This window comes from Orcinus orca, chromosome 11 (genome assembly GCF_937001465.1).
Source record: "Orcinus orca chromosome 11, mOrcOrc1.1, whole genome shotgun sequence".
In the NCBI taxonomy this organism is placed as follows: Eukaryota; Metazoa; Chordata; class Mammalia; order Artiodactyla; family Delphinidae; genus Orcinus; species Orcinus orca.
Genome location: NC_064569.1, coordinates 35,520,718 through 35,531,095, shown reverse-complemented (window position 1 = coordinate 35,531,095; position 10,378 = coordinate 35,520,718).

Here is a 10,378-nt window from a genome sequence, read left to right as displayed (position 1 = left end):
GAAACTAAGTAGAAGAAATATTTCAAAATACAGAAAAAAATACAAAGGTGTGCAAACCATCAGGGAAGATGTAAAAGACTTGGAGGACAGATTTAATAAACATAACATAGACATATGGGAATTCCAGAAGAAGGTAATGGAGTATATGGAACATAGGTTATAATTTAAAGAAGAAGAAGAGAAGAAGGAAGAGGAGGAGGAGAGGGAATTAATTTCATCTGAGTTAAAGAATGACTTGAGGGCTTCCCTGGTGGCTCAGTGGTTGAGAGTCCGCCTGCCGATGCAGGGGACACGGGTTCGTGCCCCGGTCCCGGAAGATCCCACATGCAGCGGAGCAGCTGGGCCCGTGAGCCATGGCCGCTGAGCCTGCGTGTCCGGAGCCTGTGTTCCGCAACGGGAGAGGCCACAACAGTGAGAGGCCTGCGTACCGCAAAAAAAAAAAAAAAAAAGAATCACTTGAATCTAGAGATTAGAAGGGCTTGCTGAGATCTAGGAAGGAATGGCTGAAAAAAAAAATAACATATACCTAGGCATATTCTGGTAAAATTTCTGAACTCTAAGAATAAGAGGAAAACATACAAGCTTCCAATAACAATGAAAACCCTTAAAAAGGAAAGCAATTTTGTATCAGACTTCTCAGTAGCAGCAATAAAACTAGACACAGTGGGAAAAAAACCTTACAGACTGATGAGAAGAGAGGACTCCAGCCTAGAAATCTCATATCTGAGCATGATATTCTCCACTAGTTATGATGAAAAATTTGAGGATACACAATTCAAAGAACATGCCATGATACCACCCTGTCAGAGAAAAACCACTCAAGAATAATAGACATTATAAATGAATCAGAATAGAAACTTCAAGATAGGGGAAGTGTAAGAGGAGAGGCATTGGTTATGAGCAAATAGTTCTGCATTTGCATAGTTAAATCTAAATAGTTAACAGTAGAGTGATTGGAAACACACAAAAGGAATACTAAATAAAGATAATTAGAAAGAAGGAACACCCTGCAATCAGGACAATCCCTAAGAGCTGGGTGGCCCAGAGCACCTCTATGGTGTGTGATGGGGAGAATAATGGCCCCCCAAAGATGTCCATGTCCTGATCCTTATGAATATGCTGTGTTACATGGCAAGAGGGACTTTGCAAATGTGATTAAATTATGAACCTTGAGATAGGACAATTATTCTAGATTGTCTGAGTGGGCTCAATCTAAGCATATGAGTCATTTCCGTAGAAACTTTCCAAGATATGGCCAGTAGGAAGTTTCACTACAGATGAATGGTCAGAAATATGCAACTTCACTGGCTTTGAAGAAGAAGTAAAGGCCCATAAGCCAAGGAATGTGGGAGTCCTATAGAAATTGGAAAATGTAAGGAAATATATTCTTCCCTAGAGCCACCGGAAAGGAACACAGCCCTGCTTATACCTTGATTGTAAGCCTTTGAAATCCATGTTAGACTTCTAACCAACAGAAACTAATACAACACTGTAAATCAACTATATTCCAATAAAAATTTAAAAAAATAAAAAATTTAAAAAAGGAAAAAAACTTGGGAAATTTGTATTTTACTAGGATAGTTTTCTATAATTGTCTCTGAATTTTATTTAGTATTCCTTTACAGTTCTTTTAAACCCCCCTTATTTCTGGTTCTCCATGATTGGTCCTTAGCTACATTTTCAGTCGCATCTTGCATTAGTCTGCTTCATGCTCATGGCCAAATCCTTAGCAGATTACCAACCCCTTCCACATCATCCTCTTCCTTGAATGTTCTCTTGGCCTTCGTGTTCTGATTGAACTAAGGTTTCCTCTTAAATCATAATTTCCCTCTCAGACAAGAGAAATTCTTGTCCTTCTTGCTCTTTACTGTTATTTCTAGACCATTTCTTCTTCTGTACATCTGTAAAAACCCCAGGTGACATCCTGCAACATTTTTTTTTTGGAGTCCTCTATACCCCATTCTTCCTCATTTCTTGACTATTTTAGCACTTGGCTCCCTGTATTATCTCCAAGGATGCCTTTGCCATAAATATATGACCAACTGTTGAAACTGGGAAGAGTTTCCTCCACCTAGTCCTAAATCTTGGTGATTTCAGTGATCACATGGACGATCCTTCCAATGTCTTGGCCCCTGGGCACCTTAATCTCTTCTTTAATATTCTCATTTTATCAGTACTTATGCCACATTCCCCTTTCATAGGGAATTCTAGGACATGTTAGTGCTGAAAACTGCACAACCTTGGTAATATAAATTTCAACACTCTTTCTCTCTGATTATATTAACTGGCTTACTCTATTATCTAAATTACACAACTTCTGTGACTCTATTCACAGACATATAATCAAATGATCACCTTTACAGTATTTCTCAATTTTTTATATCCTATATTTCCTTATATGCTTACATCCCATATTCTATCACTTTAATTTTTCTTTTTGTATACTCTTATCTTTTGTGCCTTTTTCTCCCTGCAACATATCTGTCTGGCAGAAGTCTGTTTAACTCCAACTCTCTGCCTGTTCCCAATCTATACTCACAGTTTATGTCATGGTTGGAGAAAAGACAAACCATTGGGTTGGCCAAAAACTTTGTTCGAGTTTTTCCATAAGATGTTTCCATAACATCTTACAGAAGTCAATATGTTGACTTTTTCTGCTTAAATTCAAACTGAATTTTGTTGTCTGCCAATCTGATAACATTTCCCTAGCCTTTTTCCCATCCTCTCAGAAAACTATGTCACAACTTACCCTCTCTCTTCAGAAGTCTAGCACATTTTGTCCCCTCTTACCTGGTGCTGTTTTCTTTTTCATTGAAAAAAGAAAAAGCACTGAACCAATGAGGCCTTCCACTAGCTCCCACTATACATACCTACTTCACTAGATCTAAACCCATATACTCTGCCCTCCCACCTTTTACCATGGCTCTGAGGTCACTCTTTCCAACTGTGCTCTAAATACCTCACTCTCTCATCTCTTCAAAAACTTCATCCAGCAATTATCCCTTATCTTTCTTTCTCTACTAAGTCCTGCCTATCAACATACAGCATAAAGTAATAATTCCCATCATAACAATTCTTCTCATGACCCTCATTTCTCTTCCAGTTATGTCTCATTTTTCTGTTCTCCCTTATACCAGAGCTTCACTAAAGAACCACAGAAAATCAGTGTTTCCACTTCCTCCTTTCTCATTCTTTCTAAAACCCACTTTAATCAAGCTTTTATAACTCACCATTCCAACAAAATAGCTCTTGTCAAGGTCATTCATGGCCCCTACCTTGCTAAACCCGATGACCATTCTCAGTCTCCATATTACCCAACTAATTGGCAGATTCGACACACTGATCAATGTTTCTTGAAAAATTCTCATGATTTAGCTTCTGGGACACCACCCTCTTGATTCTCATACCTCACTGACCATTTATGAGACAGGCCTGCAGACTGGGATGCTTTGCTGCAGAGCTGCAGTGTTGGCACTTGGACACACCTCTCCTCTAGGAACAGAAGACAAAGAAACTGTATGGGACTAAAAATAACTGCGTGCATGTGCAGTTGGGTCAAATTCTGGACCAAAAGATACAAAAAGACAAACCCAACTGCCTTTTCTGAAGAGCTGGGAGCAAAAATTGGGTGTTGGGAGCAAAAGCAGGGTACTGTGCAAGCCCCCTGCACTCAACACCACAAAGGGGTGGGCAGAACACCTAAGCCATCCCTCTGGCCCAACCCCTGGGCACACCCCTACCCTCATAAGGAACCAGCTCGCCTCCCTCAGAGAGCGAACAAGGGAACCTATTCCTTGTCTTCTCTCCCTCCTGCAGCTGATCCCAATAAAGCCTTGCCTGAATTTCTTGTCTGGCCTCTAGTCAATTTCTATTGATTGGGGAAGGCCAAGAACCCTGGTCAGTATCATTTACACTCAGTCCTCTTTACCAGTTGTACCTAATCCTCCTGACTTCTAAATTTTAGAGTATGCCCAGGCTCAGTGCTAGGATATCTCTCTACACTCACCTGGTGATCTCCTCTCATCTCATAGCATGAAGTAACATCTCTACCCTCACCGCTTCTAAATTTATATCTCAACCTTGGCCCTTTTCCCTGAACTACAGATTCATATACTATTTCATTTGTTAGGACCAAATCCTTGGAGTCATCCTTGACCTCTCTCTTACTCTCACATGACAAATTTAATTTGTTGGTAAAAGTCCTTTCAGCTATTTGAAAAACATATCAAAAACTCAACTGTTTCTTGTTACTCTTCCACAGCTATCTTAGTCCAAATCACCATTACCTCTTGAATGTATTTCAAATGCCTCCTGTTTTCCCTGAATCTGCCTTTGACCCCCGAGATGCACCTGGCAGATGATACTACTCCTTAAAATATCCTCCAAGGTCCTAATCCTTTTTATTTAAAAGTAATCTCACATCACCTGTGAGCTTGCTGGAATTGCAAAGTCTCAGGCCCTATCCCTAGACCAACTGAATCAAAATCTGAAGATTTAATGTGATCTCCAGGTGGTTCATATTGCAGACTAATGAGAAGCACAGCCCTGTGAGCTCTGCCCCTCTCCTACCATCCCCATCACTCTCTAGATTTCTTGCCAAGCTCCCCCTTGATCTCCTCCTGGAGTCACTACATCCTTCCTTGTTCATTGCTGTTCTCTGAACGCACCTGTCATGCTCCATCTTCAAGGTCTAGGCGTTAACTCTTCCTTTGTTCTGAAATGTGCTTCCTCCAGATATATGCAGTGATCTTTATTCATGATTCTACTCAAATGTCACCCTTTCAGAGACGCCCTTGCTGACTACCTCATCTAACAAAGCGACCCAATCCCCCACCCCTAAATTCTCTTTTCCCTTTTCTCAGCTATATATTGCACAGCTGATGTATTATAAATTTATTTGTTTTTCGTATGTCTCTCCACATTAGAATGTAAGATCCATGAAAGCAGGAACTTCATATTGTCTGCTGTGAGAGTGTCCGGTTCTAGTGGGCCATCAATAAAATATTCCTGAATTAATGAATAAATGCAACATGTACCCCAGTCATACCTGATTCTTTGCCATCACCTGTACACTCTATTGGTGCTTCTTCCTCCATCTTCTTCTATTGAAATGCCATCCAGACCTGAAACCTCCACTCAAACACTGTGTCTTCCATTAGGCCTTGTCTAACTTCTCCAGGTGAAAGTAATTTTTCTTTCTTCCTTTGATATTTAACTTTCTATTGTTATGGTAGCACTTACCACATCCTGCCTCATGCTTTGTATATTTAAATTATCAACCATCTTTTTTTATCAGCTTTATTGAGGTAAAAAAATTACATGTAATAAAATACACACATTGTAAGTTTATAGCTTGAGGAGTTTGACAAATGTATACCCCATCTAACCACTAACTCAGTCAAGATATAGACAATTTCCATCACCACAGAGATATTTGTCATGCCTTTTGCAGTCAGTCCCCCTTGTCCCACTGATTCCTGCATCAAGCAATGACTAATCAAATTTGTATCATTAGAGCTTATTTTGCCAATTCTAGGGCTAGAATAAATCATATAGTACAAACTCTTTAGAATTTGGTTGATTTCACTCAGCACAATATTTGAAATTCATTCATGCTGTTGTGTGTATCAGTAGTTTCTCCTTTTTTATTGCCGAGTAGTATTCAGTTATATAGATATATTATAATTTGTTTATTCATTCACCCACTGATAGACCATTTGGTCACTTCCAGTTTGGGTTATTTATTTATTTGTTTTTTGCAGTACGCAGGCCTCTCACTGTTGTGGCCTCTCCCGTTGCGGAACACAGGCTCCGGACACGCAGGCTCAGCGGCCATGGCTCACGGGCCCAGCTGCTCCACGGCATGTGGGATCTTCCCGGACCGGGGCACGAACCCGTGTCCCCTGCATCGGCAGGCGGACTCTCAACCACTGCGCCACCAGGGAAGCCCCCAGTTTGGGCTATTTTGAATACAGCTCCAGTGAAGATTTATGTGGATGCCTTTGTGGACAAAAGTTTTTATTTATTTTGTGTAAATACCTCAGGGTAGAAGAGGTGGATTTTATGATAAGCATTGTTTATCTATATAAAATAGATAACATGCTTTTGAAAGTGGTTTTATAATTTATACTCCCACCACCAACGTATGAGAGTTTATTTTTCATTTCTTTGATGACTAAAGATGTTGACCATCTTTTCATGCGCTTACTGCTGTTCCTATATCTTCTTTTGAAAAATATCTATTCAAGTCTTTTGCTCATTTAAAAAATTGGTTTGTTTGTCTTCTTATTGTTGAGTTGTAAGAGTCCTTTCTATATTATTTATACTTATATCAATTTATTTTCTTATGTATTTATATATTCTGGATAGAAGTCATTTATTAGAAATTGCAAATATTTTCTCCCATTGTTGCTTGCCTTTTCATTTTCTTTTTTTTTTTTTTTAACATCTTTATTGGAGTATAATTGCTTTACAATGGTGTGTTAGTCTCTGCTTTATAACAAAGTGAATCAGTCATACATAAACATATGTTCCCATATGTCTTCCCTGTAGCGTCTCCCTCCCTCCCACCCTCCCTATCCCACCCCTCCAGGCTGTCACAAAGCACCGAGCCAATATCCCTGTGCCATGCGGCTGCTTCCCACTAGCTATCTACCTTACTACGTTTGTTAGTGTGTATATGCCCATGACTCTCTCTCGCCCTGTCACAGCTCACCCTTCCCCCTCCCCATAACCTCAAGTCCGTTCTCTAGGAGGTCTGTATCTTTATTCCTGCTTTACCCCTAGGTTCTTCATGACATTTTTTTCTTAAATTCCATATATATGTGTTAGCATACGGTATTTGTCTTTTTCTTTCTGACTTACTTCACTCTGTATGACAGACTCTAGGTCTATCCACCTCATTACAAATAGTTCAATTTCGTTTCTTTTTATGGCTGAGTAATATTCCATTGTATATATGTGCCACATCTTCTTTATCCATTCATCCGATGACGGGCACTTAGGTTGTTTCCATCTCCGGGCTATTGTAAATAGAGCTGCAATGAACATTTTGGTACATGACTCTTTTTGAATTTTGGTTTTCTCAGGGTATATGCCCAGTAGTGGGATTGCTGGGTCATATGGTAGTTCTATTTGTAGTTTTTAAAGGAACCTCCATACTGTTCTCCATAGTGGCTGAACCAATTCACATTCCCACCAGCAGTGCAAGAGTGTTCCCTTTTCTCCACACCCTCTCCAGCATTTATTGTTTCTAGATTTTTTGATGATGGCCATTCTGACTGGTGTGAGATGATATCTCATTGTAGTTTTGATTTGCATTTCTCTAATGATTAATGATGTTGAGCATCTTTTCATGTGTTTGTTGGCAGTCTGTATATCTTCTTTGGAGAAATGTCTATTTAGGTCTTCTGCCCATTTTTGGATTGGGTTGTTTGTTTTCTTGTTATTGAGCTGCATGAGCTGCTTGTAAATTTTGGAGATTACTCCTTTGTCAGTTGCTTCATTTGCAAATATTTTCTCCCATTCTGAGGGTTGTCTTTTGGTCTTGTTTATGGTTTCCTTTGCTGTGCAAAAGCTTTGGAGTTTCATTAGGTCCCATTTGTTTATTTTTGTTTTTATTTCCATTACTCTAGGAGGTGGGTCAGAAAGGATCTTGCTGTGATTTATGTCATAGAGTGTTCTGCCTATGTTTTCCTCTAAGAGTTTGATAGTTTCTGGCCTTACATTTAGGTCTTTAATCCATTTTGAGCTTATTTTTGTGTATGGTGTTAGGGAGTGATCTAATCTCATACTTTTACATGTACCTGTCCAGTTTTCCCAGCACCACTTATTGAAGAGGCTGTCCTTTCTCCATTGTACATTACTGCCACCTTTATCAAAGATAAGGTGTCCATATGTGCATGGGTTTATCTCTGGGCTTTCTATCCTGTTCCATTGATCTATCTTTCTGTTTCTGTGCCAGTACCATACCGTCTTGATAACTGTAGCTTTGTAGTATAGTCTGAAGTCAGGGAGCCTGATTTCTCCAGTTCCTTCTTTCGTTCTCAAGATTGCTTTGGCTATTCGGGGTCTTTTGCGTTTCCATAGAAATTGTGAAATTTTTTGTTCTAGTTCTGTGAAAAATGCCAGTGGTAGTTTGATAGGGATTGCATTGAATCTATAGATTGCTTTGGGTAGTAGAGTCATTTTCACAATGTTGATTCTTCCAATCCAAGAACATGGTATAGCTCTCCATCTATTTGTATCATCTTTAATTTCTTTCATCAGTGTCTTATAATTTTCTTCATACAGGTCTTTTGTCTCCTTAGGTAGGTTTATTCCTAGGTATTTTATTCTTTTTGTTGCAATGGTAAATGGGAGTGTTTTCTTGATTTCACTTTCAGATTTTTCATCATTAGTATATAGGAATGCCAGAGATTTCTGTGCATTCATTTTGTATCCTGCCACTTTACCAAATTCATTGATTAGCTCTAGTAGTTTTCTGGTAGCATCTTTAGGGTTCTCTATGTATAGGATCATGTCATCTGCAAACAGTGACAGCTTTACTTCTTCTTTTCCGATTTGGATTCCTTTTATTTCCTTTTCTTCTCTGATTGCTGTGGCTAAAACTTCCAAAACTATGTTGAATAAGAGTGGTGAGAGTGGGCAACCTTGTCTTGTTCCTGATCTTAGTGGAAATGCTTTCAGTTTTTCACCATTGAGGATGATGTTTGCTTTGGGCTTGTCATATATGGCCTTTATTATGTTGAGGAAAGTTCCCTCTATGCCTACTTTCTGCAGGGTTTTTATCATAAATGGGTGTTGAATTTTGTCAAAAGCTTTCTCTGCATCTATTGAGATGATCATATGGTTTTTCTCCTTCAATTTGTTAATATGGTTTATCACATTGATAGATTTGCGTATATTGAAGAATCCTTGCATTCCTGGAATAAACCCCACTTGATCATGGTGTATGATCCTTTTAATGTGCTGTTGGATTCTGTTTGCTAGTATTTTGTTGAGGATTTTTGCATCTATGTTCATCAGTAATATTGGCCTGTAGTTTTCTTTCTTTGTGACATCCTTGTCTGGTTTTGGTATCAAGGTGATGGTGGCCTCGTAGAAGGAGTTTGGGAGTGTTCCTCCCTCTGCTATATTTTGGAAGAGTTTGAGAAGGATAGGTGTTAGCTCTTCTCTAAATGTTTGATAGAATTCGCCTGTGAAGCCATCTGGTCCTGGGCTTTTCTTTGTTGGAAGATTTTTAATCACAGTTTCAATTTCAGTGCTTGTGATTGGTCTGTTCATATTTTCTATTTCTTCCTGATTCAGTCTTGGCAGGTTGTGCATTTCTAAGAATTTGTCCATTTCTTCCAGATTGTCCATTTTATTGGCATAGAGTTGCTTGTAGTAATCTCTCATGATCTCTTTTATCTCTGCAGTGTCAGTTGTTACCTCTCCTTTTTCATTTCTAATTCTATTGATTTGAGTCTTCTCCCTTTTTTTCTTGATGAGTCTGGCTAGTGGTTTATCTATTTTGTTTATCTTCTCAAAGAACCAGCTTTTAGTTTTATTGATCTTTGCTATTGTTTCCTTCATTTCTTTTTCATTTATTTCTGATCTGATTTTTATGATTTCTTTCCTTCTGCTAGCTTTGGAGTTTTTTTGTTCTTCTTTCTCTAATTGCTTGAGGTGCAAGGTTAGGTTGTTTATTCGAGATGTTTCCTGCTTCTTAAGGTGGGCTTGTATTGCTATAAACTTCCCCCTTAGAACTGCTTTTGCTGCATCCCACAGGTTTTGGGTCGTTGTGTCTCCATTGTCATTTGTTTCTAGGTATTTTTTGATTTCCTCTTTGATTTCTTCATTGATCTCTTCATTATTAAGTAGTGTATTGTTTAGCCTCCATGTGTTTGTATTTTTTACAGATCTTTTCCTGTAATTGATATCTAGTCTCATGGCGTTGTGGTCAGAAAAGATACTTGATACAATTTCAATTTTCTTAAATTTACCAAGGCTTGATTTGTGACCTAAGATATGATCTATCCTGGAGAATGTTCCATGAGCACTTGAGAAAAATGTGTATTCTGTTGTTTTTGGATGGAGTGTCCTATAAATATCAATTAAGTCCATCTTGTTTAATGTATCATTTAAGGCTTGTGTTTCCTTATTTATTTTCATTTTGGATGATCTGTCCATGGGTGAAAGTGGGGTGTTTAAGTCCCCTACTATGAATGTGTTACTGTCCATTTCCCCTTTTATGGCTGTTAGTATTTGCCTTATGTATTGAGGTGCTCCTATGTTGGGTGCATAAATATTTACAATTGTTATATCTTCTTCTTGGATTGATCCCTTGATCATTATGTAGTGTCCTTCTTTGTCTCTTTTAATAGTCCTTATTTTA